The sequence below is a fragment of the Gobio gobio genome, assembly GCF_949357685.1.
Source record: "Gobio gobio genome assembly, chromosome: 9".
NCBI classification, from domain to species: domain Eukaryota; kingdom Metazoa; phylum Chordata; class Actinopteri; order Cypriniformes; family Gobionidae; genus Gobio; species Gobio gobio.
In genome coordinates, this window is record NC_137115.1 from 3,392,135 (window position 1) to 3,406,058 (window position 13,924).

The window sequence follows — 13,924 nt, forward strand, 5'->3', positions numbered from 1 at the left end:
TGGGATTGTCAGACAGAGAAGCGTGATTGGTCACTCAGAGAACACGTCTCCACTGCTCTAGAGTCCAGCGGCGGCGCGCTTTACCCCACTGCATCCCACGCTTTGCATTGCTCTTGGTGATGTAAGGCTTGGATGAGCAGCTCAGCCATGGAAACCCATTCCATGAAGCTCTACACACTGATCTTGAGCTCATCTGAAGGCCACAGGAGTTTGCAGGTCTGGAGCTCTTGACTCTTTGGCAATATAATGTATATCTGACTATTATCAATGTTGAAAACAGTTGTGCTGCTGCTTCATATTTTTGTGGGGACTCATTTTTACTCTAAATATAACAATGTTATCACTGACCTTTTAACACATCTTGTTTATTTTTTGCCCACTAACAGTACAGTCAGTCTCCACAGAAACATCATTCAAGTCATAAAGTCTAACACATCCATCCATCCGAATTCACTGACTTTCCACAAATCATGACAGATTTTGACAGGTCGCTGAAGTGCCCTCGGCGCTCTATGATGTAGTGTGCCTCCCATACTTCTCGGTTTCACACCACTATTCTTCATTGCGTCAGAAAAATCCATCCCATGTGCAAGCAGGCTCTCATCAACAAAGAGCCGCCTTTCACGAGGAATCCAAGGAAGAAGAACACTGCAGTAATGTTGACTTTGGTTTGTGCAAACGAGTCTTTTTTTGCTCTCTGATGTATAAATATAGTCTGCGCTATAAATAAAGTAGTAGGGTCATGCTATATGCATGCTGCCTTGCAATATCTCTTTTATAGCCTGTACCAATCAAAGCAAGTAAATGCGATTTCTTCATGATGTTGTTTTCCTCTTGAGGGAACCATGGGAACAAAGTTGACACTTTTGAGCGGAGAGGAGGTGATGAATACTAGAGGCTCCTGTTTAACATCAGTGACTTCCCTTCCTCTAGCCGTGGAGTAAGACGTATAAAGAAACACCTGCGTCTCCAGCACACACCTTAATAATGTGTCCGTGGTGACTGTGGCGGAAGAGCTTGGCCTCGGCCACTGATCTGAGACCAGCTTTACTTTCAGTCCCCGCATTCATTTCCATAATCCCTTGAGGGACGATCAGCCTCAGCTCCGACTGCATGTCTCAAAGCTCTGGAGAGCGGCGGGATAACTAGTGTGAGCTCCGATTTCGTCTTCTAGAACAAAAACAGAGTCATAATGATGAGGAGCCTGGTTCAGCGCACATTAGCATATGGAGACACACTGACCACTCAAGGTGGATGTTAATACTAAAGCCAAAACAGAGAATTCATATTATCTGATAGTATAATATTAATTATTCTATTAATGAATACGCATTTAAATGTGAATTAATACAATAGCATCTACTCAGGATTATTATCGGCAACTAAAACCATTACAAAATAAGTCAAAATTAAGACATAGACCTTAAACTTGTTTTATTTCAGCAACGCTTCTCATTTATGTTTATTTTAATGTGAATTACTAAAATAACCAAAGCTAAATAAAAAGACAGGACAACAACTTTACAATTTTTTTTAATAGATATTTGTTTAAAATTTTTTTAAAAAATATAAAGATAAAATTAAAATCTATTTCAAAATATTAGCAAAAAATATAAGAGTACATCAATAATAGTAAAATACCACTGCATTAAACTAGGATATAATACAATATTTAAAACTTATTTTTTTTAATAAATAAATAATAACACATATAAAACAAATGTATTTATTATTATTATTATTATTATTATTATTATTATTATTATTATTATTATTATTATTATTATTATTATTATAAATAAATACAATTAAAAATAATTAATAACAAATATGAAACAAATGCATTATTATTATTATTATTATTATTATTATTATTATTATTATTATTATTATTATTATTATTATTATATTTATTATTATTATTATTATTATTATTACAATTGTATTAAAAATAACGAATAACAAATATTAAATAAATTTATTATTATTATTATTATTATTATTATTATTATTATTATTATTATTATTATTATTATTATTATTATTATTATTATTATAAATAAAATACAATACAAAAAATACAATTAAATTAAAAATAATTAATAACAAATATGAAACAAATGTATTATTATAATACAATAAAATAATAAAATAAAATAAGATTAAGATTTAAAAAATATAAAAATATAAAAAAATATATTTTAAAACTATAATAGTACATCAATGATACTAAAGTACCACTGCATATACTAGGATATCATAAAATGTTTGAAACTCATTTTGAATGATTAAATAAATAATTAATTAATAACAAACATGAAACAAATGTATTATTATTATTATTATTATTATTATTATTATTATTATTATTATTATAAAAGTAATGAATAATAAATATGAAACAATTGTATTATTATCATTATAAAATAAAATAATAAAATAAAAAATAGTTTTTAAAGATTGAAAAAATATATTAAGATAATAATAAAATATATTTTACAACTGTAATAGTACACTAAAATACCACTGCATATACTAGGATATCATATAATATTTGAAACTCATTTTTAATAAACCAATAAATAAATAAAGTTATATTTTTATTATTATTATTAATAATAATAAATTCATTACTTTATTAATTAATTAATTAATTAATTTATTTATTTATTTATTTATTTATACATTCACAATACAAATGACACAACTCTCATAGCTTCTTCCAGTGATTTATTTGAACAGTAAGTGTGAGTTTTTGTCTGTGTGTGTTGCCGTCAGCAAACCAGCCTCGTGATGATGTCATTTTTATTGAGATGAATGGTAATGCTAACGTGTAGCTTTCTCCAGCCATTACACGCTTGCTTTATACAAGCACATTCGCCTCCAAAAACAAATCAAGGCGTCAGGTATAAGCAGTAGAGCACATCCTTCACCAACTCCGCAGATTTTATATAACCGCACATGAAAGACAAAATTAGAACCTCTCTCTTTATTTTTCCCCCAAAGTTACATTTTAATCTAATTCATAACTCCTACACATTGTCTTTGTCTCTTTCGTTCCTCCGTCTTAGAGAGAATTTCAATATCCCAGGGTACACAGTTGTGAATCCAGCTAAAACCCATTACTCTGCCACTCATAATTGCAGCCGTTCACCGCAGAAGTGAGATGTACAAAATGTCACACTGTCATTTAGTCCCCATAAGTGACTTGCAAAGGCACTTTGGAGTGCAAATGATATATATTTTAAAATTAGAGTTTAAATGGGCAGGATGGAAAATCCATTAAAAATAATTTATGAATTCAAAAGGAGCCCTCTAAAGTGATTTATCAAACTGCATGCAGCCACAATAATTTCCAGACACACTGTATATATATGTATGAATGTAACTATTTACCATGTCTTAACTTAACCGGTCGCATAAAACCAATCTCGGTGTTTATGCATTAGCCGACCTTCATTTCATTGTGCCGCTTTCTCTGAGTCAATCAATGCTTGGGCATGAGATGGTATATGTGTTAAATGGTCAATAATGTTGTTTTATTGCATTAGTTGGAATATTATAAACGAGTGGAGACCCCCTGCATCGCCTATACGCTCATATACCTACCAATAAACAATGGCGTCCTATGGTGAGAGCTGTGTCTGCTGTAACTGTTTTCTGTTTTCCATTCACACAGTGTTCTATGTAAATGTGACCTGATTTTTCCGACTGAAAGGGGCACTTAGTGAAGGCTTTGTAGGACTAAAACTGAATAACCAGACACTGCAGCAGTCGATAGGCACATCAAACCGCTTCTGCTGGGCATATCAGGAACACGCTTAAGCCTCTTGTAGCGTTTTTATTCACGGCGATCATTTAAAATTAATCTCTCATTTACTTTAAGGCTTATCGAAGGTGCGCAGGGGCCAGCGTCTGCTGTGCGGACGTGACAGATGCCGCCGCGTGGATGTATTTCATTTGCATTATTGAGATTGTTTGGTTGGAAAATGTCTGTCTTTTAGTTCTACAAAGTTTCATTCTCCCCATGGGATCTTCAGGTTTGTGAGCGCTGCCCTACTTTCTGTGCGCTTGCCGTGCAACAATAGCTTCTGAACTGTGTAAAAAAAAAACTCTGAAAGTGGTGAATACGACGACTTAGGGCCGTCAGGAGATGGATTAATGGGAAAATTCATTTGATTGCACCAGATTTCAGAGAGACTCGTACACCACTGCGGAACAGTTGGAGTAGAGAGGCGGGCAGGAACAGAGAGATGCTAATTTTAGGAGAGGGGAATATTTTTCCCTTGAATTCAAGTGCTTTGTCCTCTGACTGCGTGATCACAAGCACTGTAGTGGCTTTCTCGATATAAACCGTTTAGTTTACTTAACCCAGAGTCATTCTTACCCCTTGTTGAGGGCAATCCCAGGTTACCGGGTTTAACGTTTCATACTTTACTTTCAAGATTTCACATTGTGAACCCGGGGTTAGCACTTTTATCTGCATATTCATGAACATGTAACAAGCACGCAACCTGTTGTAGTGTTTGCCCATCTGTCGACGTGTATCCACTCTGGTGGTCTGAAATATTAAAATCCTCCTTATTTGTAACTCTTTCCCCAACATCTTCTGAAAGAGTACAGAATCTCCTGATAAAAACACAGGCGAAGAAGAAGCACAAACAAGCAATATCATATGTAGTCATATTAGGGGTGTAACGATGTTCAAACCTAACAAAGAAACCGCGATACACCACCCACGGGATACTCATGTCGAACCGAACATGCCCCGCCTCCTATATTTATGTACTAAATATACACTAACTAAGTGCATGTCACGTGGTTTGGGTGCATGGTGGAAGGGCAAAAAGCAAGTTTCCCCATTTAGCCAGGTTGGCTAAATGCTACCTTGGAGTCCCAGCAACATCGTCATTTTCGTAGCTTGTTACAGAATAAAAAGTCTCTCTCACCTCAGAAAAACGCTTTCCTGTCCTGTCAGCCGTTATACTGAACTCGTAGCGCGCGCTCTTCAATTACACGCGCAAATGTGACGGCGCACACTGTTTATCACTTCATAAAGCACAAGAGAAACTACGATCTTGCAACGTTACGATGTCAATTCGTAAGTCATGAAATAAAAGTAAAGTACAAATAAATCACGTTATGCAGGTGTGACGTTCATGGAGAAGTTTATATGATTCATTAAGTCAGAGTTCATGATGTATTGTGTATTCACCATGGTAACTGCTGTTTCCATAACCACAAAATGCCACTTTATTTTCTCTTTATGTTATTTTGTTTATTTTTAAATTAGTGTGGTGGCTACTTTATTGAATTAACAAAAAATGCTATTTAATATCTTTACCTTATAGGCCTATTTATTCATCAGTATTAGTCATATTCATACAATTTACGTGTTTGTTAAGTAGGCTAAAGTGGGACACGATTTAAGCGTTTACTTGTGTGTGTGTCATCAATTTTAGATTTTTGAATTTGTATCATCTTCAGATTTTAAATATAACATGGTCAGACATGTGGCTTCAGCTGTAGTGCATTTCGAGAATGCTACAAGGCCAACTTCAATTTTATTTTCATAAAGATATTTCATACAAATACATTTCTAATAACTTTACAAAACTTTGAAGCTTATTATAGCTATTTTTGATGATGAAAATAATTATAATTTTGAATTTACAGTAAACTGCCAAGTGTCTACTTTCAAATGAGACCATACTTATGCTTTTAGTGCAAAGGAATCATGAACTGTATCGGTTTTAGTCTGAGTATGCCATTTCTTAGGATTTTTTTCAAAAGCGGGGGTTCGGGCTACCAGGTTAAATAAATTTGCTTGTTTAAAAAAAAAAAAAAAAAACATTATGGTAAATGATAAAATTAGTAGATTATTTCTGACTAGTCTACAGTAGAGGCATTTATTTCATTTTAGTTTGCTCAGGTATGCTAACTGCTCTAAAGAAAACATGAAGCCAATGTATAAAGTTCATAAAGATAAAGTCAATGAGTTCAATTATTGTTGTTGTTATCATTAAGTTAAAAGTGCATCTAGTTTCATTCAGTCAGGATCACTTAAGTCAAAAACACCATAGACAAACTTTTATTTATAAAAGTATATTTTTGCTAAATATACATATGGCTCTGTTATAAATTCCCCATCCTTTTCCTGAGCTCCATGAAAAGCCAAGACAGAGAACAGAAGCAGGTTATGGAGAAAACCTCACATTTTTTAAACAGGGAGGGCAGCGACACCCCCCATTGAGAACAGAGCATAAATCGATGACAACAGAATGACATTGATTAAGTTAAGCACAGTTTAAGGAGGAGCTGGGGAGGAGGTGGGTTGCAAAGCAGCCAAGCAGGCAGACTGAACCGAAGCTACGCTTGAGTAAGGCGTCCCTGTTTGAGAGTTGCCAATTGAGTGCATAGGAATCGGATCAGCTGATATGGGCGGGGTTGGAATTTTCGCAATCAGCTGATAGCTGAGCTCGACGACATGGCCTGCCTGAACTAACGCAGAATGCTTGATTTATTGCTGGTGCCCTGCCATGGACCCAGCCTCTACAGCAAAGAGAACCAAACAGTGGCTCCAAAAACCGTGATATGAGCCGACCCATGGCATTGGTGTATCGTTACACCCCTAAATCATATGCATATGTATAATAACGCGATCATCAACATTAAACAGCATATAAATCAAAACGACCTAATTTCACTGAATGAAATGTCACCTCAGGACGAGCGATAGGACTGTGAGGCTTTGGGGTTTTGATGGACTACATCTACTCCATCTGTGTTTGATCATCGTTCTGAATCTGATCTGGATGTAGTTTTTGGCAAAACGTGATTTTCTCAGCTTTTTGTTCCAAATGTTGCTTTTTTGTGAAACTTACCCACATTCAAGTATTGATAAAAAGAATGCATTAAGCTAGAATCAAACAGGTTCAGATATTCATACAACAAAATATTCTGCGGGCCGTGAAAACTTTTGTGAAAATGATCAAAAACACTGGCGGTGGATTGCAATTTTTTTTTTTTTAAATGCTGGCGGGGAAAGAGTTAATTGTTTTCCACAGATGCTGAAACTATCCACCTTATTTTTCAATGTGGAAGTCATCTATATTCTGTGTGAAATTATTTGCGATTGTTTTTACAAATCACATACAGAGTAGGTATTACATTTGAATTTGAACTTACTTTGTGACTGTTTGTTCTATATAGTATGAATATGGGTAGTATGCATGAAATTCGGACGTACTACATCCGCCATGTTGTCTTTATCAGCATCACTTCACCTCCATTCACAAATCCCCTACCCTGGCCTCATGTGATAGTAAAGTGTCCATCATATGTGCACTTCAGAATCTCACCAGAAGTAGTAGGTCATCTGGGTACTTTTCACCTACTGTAAAGTAAGGAATTATTTGAATCCAGATACAGAACATGTGTTTAGAATTACAATACATCACAATAATATGGTAAGTATCAGTTTGCAATATCAGGCTGCATGTTTTACACAGCTAAAATAACTGGAAGCGGACGACACCGGAAGACAGACATTCAATTTACAAATGTGCCCATTCGTTATGTTTAAAATAAGGTGGATAGCGTGAACGTGTTTATGAAAATATAAATCTCATGAATATTTAATGAGGTAAGAGCTGGGGCAGTTTTTGATTGGTTGTCAGTTGCTAAACACCTTGCTGTAACATTCTAGCACCACAGTATATTATTTGATGTTGCAGTTCAGTATTAGCAATGCAAACGTGATTGAAACTCTGCAACAGGGATTTCAAAAGCTCTTTAACCCGGGATAAGTGTAGTATGAAAAGCCCTTTTGGCAAGTTTGACTTTCTTTGTCATATTTTATGATATGGATTAGCTGCTTGGCAAAAGTCAGAATTGCTATACTGTAAACCAGCGTCTCTGTTCTCATACATTTAAAGTGCTCTTAACTTGAAATATTTGAGTACGCTAATTCATACATTTAACTTAAAAGTATCATGTAATCTCAACTTAAACATTTTAGCAGTGGAAACTTGGCTAGGTTTAACTAGCTAATTTAGCAAATGCTAACTTGCTAACTGGCAACAAAATTATTTGATAGCATTAGCAAATGCTGATTGAATATGGAAATATAAAATATTTAATATCTGTTCTCAACCCAAGCTTATGCTCCACTCGTCACCATGATGGAAATCCCCCAAAAACCCAACATAACAGAAACTCTTCTAAATTAGCATAGCAAAGCATTAACCAATACTAAATTGCCCACCTTAACGTTAATCTTGCACAATGTTGGCATTTGCTCTCCCTTTCGAGTGTCATGGCAAAGCATGCTGGGAAATAGAAGTCCCAGCCCAGTTTCAGTTAAACTTAAGTTTGTCTAGAAACAATTTCATAAAACTCAAAACAATGAAACTACTGAGATTACTTAAAATGTGTCAGTTTCGTGAACTCAAAAGTAAAAGAAAGTTCAAAATAAAGTGAACTTGATTAAGCTACTTTGCTAACTTAAGTTAGTCCTACTCAAATTAATTCATTAGTTTGAGCATTAGAGTTTACGAATCACAATCAAATGGTGAAAAATAGACACAATATGTCAAATTATTCAGATATTGATGTCTATAGTTTAATGAGGTGACTGTATGGGTACAAATAACATTCTATCCATCAGCTGGTCAAAATACCTCTGAAAACGAATTAGCAATAGCTTACAAAACAAAATAACATAGACTTTGTTCTTCAGCCAAGGCACTGAAATTCAACCAAAGTCTTTTCGTCTTAACAAATGAATCTGTCTCGCATCACTGCTTCACCCTCTGATCAAGGACGGCATATTTTAAAAGCCATGCGGCCTCACCTTGTTTGATATCCGGCGAAACTCGGACTCCAAACAAGACACATACTGTACCATCTCAGGCTTTTACGTTAACTTAATTGATTGCTCCTCGCGAGTTGAGAAAGGATCTATATCTGGAAACATTGGAATTGCTTCTCTTATGTGTTTCTCTCTTTCTTGCCCTTTAACAAATCCATTTAACTTCTGCAACCTCTGTAGTCACAGACATTGATGGGATTTTAAGCTGGACTGAAATTTTGGATCAAAACCGTGGGATAGATTTGGGTGTGCGTCCGCCTGGCTGTCTCTGATAGCTTGTTTTGGGAGCTCTGGTAATCTGTTAGCGTCATCTATCACTTAGCCGTGGCCTTCATGCCTGTCAGAACGCTGAAGTGTTGAGTCAATAGACAGTCCTTGGTGATGTGGACGGCACCCGATAGCTCAAAAAATCAACCACCTGGAAAGCATATTGGGAAAGTTTGAAAAGCTCAATTGAACATGTCATTTCGACATAAATTCTAACGAACTCTGATTGATATTAAGCAGGTTTAAAATATGATAGTCAGATCTCATTTAGACATCTTAATACTGGGTGATTGTCAGAATTTTGTCAGATAATTTGTTGAGATATGGCACCGCAGATTGAATGCACCAGTGAGATTTTACACACGCTTTTTGTGAAAACATACCTATATATACAATTCACTGCAGTTTCCAGATGAAATGAGCTCTAGTGGCAGAAAAAAACAACAAATTTAATTAATTTTCACACAAGTGATTAGCCTAGAAATCTAAACGCACCCTAGCGGCAGCAAATCTAATCTGCCGCGAGTGTAGTCTAGCAACTCTCAGTAGACATGTGAGCTGGAAAAAACAAACTCTGGTCAGGCCAATCACATCGTGTATAGAGTCGGTGGGCGGGTTTAACATAATGACGGCACGTCACGGCAGAGTTGCAGAGGTTCTACGTGCTACTTGTAAACAAAGAAGCTGGGGAAGAGCGGTCTTGTGAATCGGCTTTGGCTGATTTGACTCTGGAAGACCTGGAGTTAAGCTTTTCTTTGAGAAAAGAACAAAGAACGGCACGGAAGTCATTCTTAAGAAAAGAAGATGTGTTCAGAGTTTTGTCGACCGGATACTAAGTTTATAGTTTAATCTATCAACTAACGTTAGCTCCGCTTCACCTCCTTCTTCGCTCTGGTTGGTTGTAGCGCTATCCAATTGAGTGCAGAGGGAATTTGAAAGACAACTGTTTATCCCGCCCCTCGGATTGAGCCCTGCTAATGGTGAGTTTCCAGACCCAACTTCTTGATGTGGGTCTGGCTTGTCAGGCTAACAAATTATTATTACAGTGGCAAAATGCTGATTAATAATGACTTCCTTGCACAATGACCTCAAAACACTTTTACCATAGTGTACACTTTGATGTTTGCATAACATAACCACCTCTAAATGTTTGGCTTTTCTGATGTAGTAAATTTCCTCAGAAATTAACCTGGACATTTGAAAATGTTGCTCAATATGCAACTTATTTTGCAGAAATGTCGCCACAGGCAAATTTTTCCTATGGCTTGGTTTAAATAAAAATATATATTTTGTTGAACTTCGTTCAGTTTTGGACTGTGGTTCCACACAATGGAAATATTATTACATTGTAATGGTACAATGTAATGGAAGCAAGCTAGTAAGAGCTGTGCAGGTAAACCTCACTGTCCTGGCCTCAAGAGGCATGCTAGATACTGCAGTCTTTAGCATCCTTGTTATTTTGTTTTCCATGCCGGAAATGCCGGTTCTAATCCTAACAAATCCCTCTCGAAGTGGTTCGAGTAGAACTAGAGGAGTTACATTGGCGTCGTGACCCGGATGGGAGTGAGATTTAGGGGGATGAGTGTGACGGAGTAAAGCTCACTCCCCTGGCCTCAAGAGTTGCTCTAGCAACTGGTGCTGTAGTCTTTAGCGTCCTTCTTAGTGTGCCCAACTCCCATGCCAGAAACACCAGTTTGAATCCTGCTCGGAGCGGTGAGAGTAGAACAGGAGGGGTTACATTGGTGCCAAGACCCGGATAGGAGTGAGGTTTGGGTGGAGTCAGTGTAACTGAGGCCAGCTAGTATGATCTGTATGAGTAAACCTCACTCCCCTGGCCTCCAGAGTTGCACTAGCGACTGATGCTTGAGGCTGCAGCCTTTTATCGTCCTTGTTAGTGTGCCTGTCTCCCAATGCCGGAAACACCAGTTGAATTCTGCTCTGAGCGGTGCCAGTGGAACCGGAGCAGTTACATTGGTGTCGAGACCCGGATGGGAGTGAGGTTTGGGGGGATGAGTGTAACGGAGGCCAGTTAGTATGAGCTGTGTGATTAAACCTCACTCCCCTGGCCTCAAGACTTCCACTAGCGACTGGTGCTTGAGGCTGTAGTCTTTTATCGTCCTTGTTAGTTCGCCCAACTTCCATGCCGGAAATGCTGGTTCTAATACCAACCGAATCCCTCTTGAAGTGGTTAGAGTAGAACTAGAGGAGTTGCGTTGGTGCCGTGACCCAGATGGGAGTGAGGTTTAGAGGGATGAGTGTGACGGAGTAAAGCTCACTCGTCTGGCCTCAAGAGTCGCAACTGGTGCTGTAGTCTTAAGCATCCTTCTTAGTGTGCCCGACTCCCATACCAGAAACACCAGTTTGAATCCTGCTCGAGTAGTGCCAGTGGAACCAGAGCAGTTACATTGGTGCCGAGACCCGGATGGGAGTGAGGTTTTGGGGGATGAGGGTGCGGAGTAAAGCGCACTCCCCAGGCCTCAAGAGTCGCTCTAGCAACTGGTGCTGTAGTCTTTAGGGTCCTTGTTAGTGCGCCCACCTCCCATGCCAGAAACACCAGTTGAATCCTGCTCAGAGCGGTGAGAGTAGAATTGGAGCAGTTACATCGGTGCCGAGACCCGGATGGGAGTGAGGTTTGGGGGGGTTGAGTGTAACTGAGTCCAGCTAATATGAGCTGCATGAGTAAAACCTCACTCCCCTGGCCTCAAGAGATGCACTAGCAACTGATGTTCGAGGCTGTAACCTTTAGCGTGCTTCTTGGCGACTGTAGTGTGCCTGCACCAAAAAAAACTAAATAACAACTTATATAGTGATAACCAATTTCAAAATAATCCATCATGAAGCTTCTGAGCTTATCGAATCAGCGAGTCAATTCAGAGGTTCAACTCCGAAGCTTCATGAAGCATTGTTTTGAAATAAGTCGTTATTTAGTTTTTTGTGGTGCACCAAAAATATTCTCGTCGCTTTATAATATTAATATTGAACCACTGTACTCACATGGACTGCTTTAAATATGTTTTTAGTACATTAATGGATCTTGAAAGTGTAAATTGCTTTGCTCTCTATGCAGGCCTCACTGAGCCATCGGATTTCAACAAAAATATCTTAATTTGTGTTCCGAAGATGAACGGAGGTCTTACGGGTGTGGAACGGCATGAGGGTGAGGAATAAATGACATTATTTTCCTTTTTGGGTGAACTAACTCTTTAAGTTAGTTGCTCCAAAATATAAAAGTAGCCTATGAATGTTATATCTTCAATCATGTCTACATTTACAAATGCAAATAATTACGATTGATCTGACGCTTTGGGCAAACAACTGTAAGCAATGGAGTACCCTGAGTGTCGATAAATAACCCTGTGCAAAAAAAAGTGATGCCAAGGGGTCCTGACCAAGCGTCAATATGTGATGAGTTGGGAACGAGAACGTGTTGCCCTTGCCGGAAACACTGGTTCGCAACACGCTCGCTAATTCTAATGCTCTTTAGTGTGATATGTTGTTTGTGTTCTTTTCTTGCAGTTATGTAATAAAATAAGGCTTGTGCACGCTACTTTAAATCACGAAAATGAGTCGGAATAACAACACCATTTTTCATCTTACCCGATTAATGATTGTAAACTGTAATCAATATATTACAACAATCCCACTATGGGCACAGATATTGATCCTGGCTACAGCGAGAGTTATTTTACGCTACTATTAGAACTTTCTTCTTTTCGAACAAGGCAGTGTGATAAGGGATTATTGTGTCTTTCATCAGTTCACAAAGCTGAGATGCTATACAGTAACAGACATGAACGCTTCAACATCCCAAAAACCGTCAAATCGCTGACCTTTCTTATCAGTGGACGTAGAATTAGCTCTGCATTTCATTAATTACTGCACAGTCGCTAATTATTGTACTTGTACTTACGTACATTCATGCACTAAAACAGATGTTCAGGCTTTCGCCTTGTCCATCCTGAGGTTCCCCAGATGTCTGGTTGTTTAAGTTACAATTTCTACCCTTCTAACAAGCGCTGCTGTTTTTGCAGGCATTCCGCTTCACCTCATCGCCTTCACTGAGCAGAACATCAGTAATTCGCGGCCGCGCTCCACCGTGTATATGCTAATGACTGCATTCACATGCCTCGTGCAATACCTGTGTGGCTCCGCTCCACATGAGAGCCTCTCCTCTCGCTTCAAGTTGATTGTGTGAAGGAGTCCGAACTGACAGGAGCATCTCTCTCACTTGGCCACACACTCCCTCGGTCTCACAAACACACATACTGTAGTATACATGCGTTCTCTGTCTGTTACTTCCTCTCCACCTTTCCTTGCTTTTGAATGATTAAATCATGTCCTCAAGTGTATCCTTGAACTAAGGGGAAAGTCAAGCAGGCTGCTGAAGTTGGTTCGGTTTTTCAACAGCACTCCAATTTGAATGCACAGGAGAGGTTATTTCCGAGCGAACAGCGGCTGATTAAAAATGAGCAGAGCGTTTCTTTTGCTTTGTGCTTTGGACATGATGTTGATCCTGCCAAGCAGACGATCCCAGAGCTGAGATCTGAGAACACGGAATGTTTTGCATGTCAAAAATGAATTGAAAAGCAGAAATTATTTCCCAGCATTTTTTTATTTGAACGAATTAAAAAATAAATTGTTCTGATAATAATAATAATAATAATAAAAACTCTGAACCATGCATTTTGTCACCGCTGTCTCAATGCATGTTTCTATACCGGTTCATCTACTGGTGATGTTTTGTAATATATTTATATACAAATGTATATGAATTGTGATTTTCAT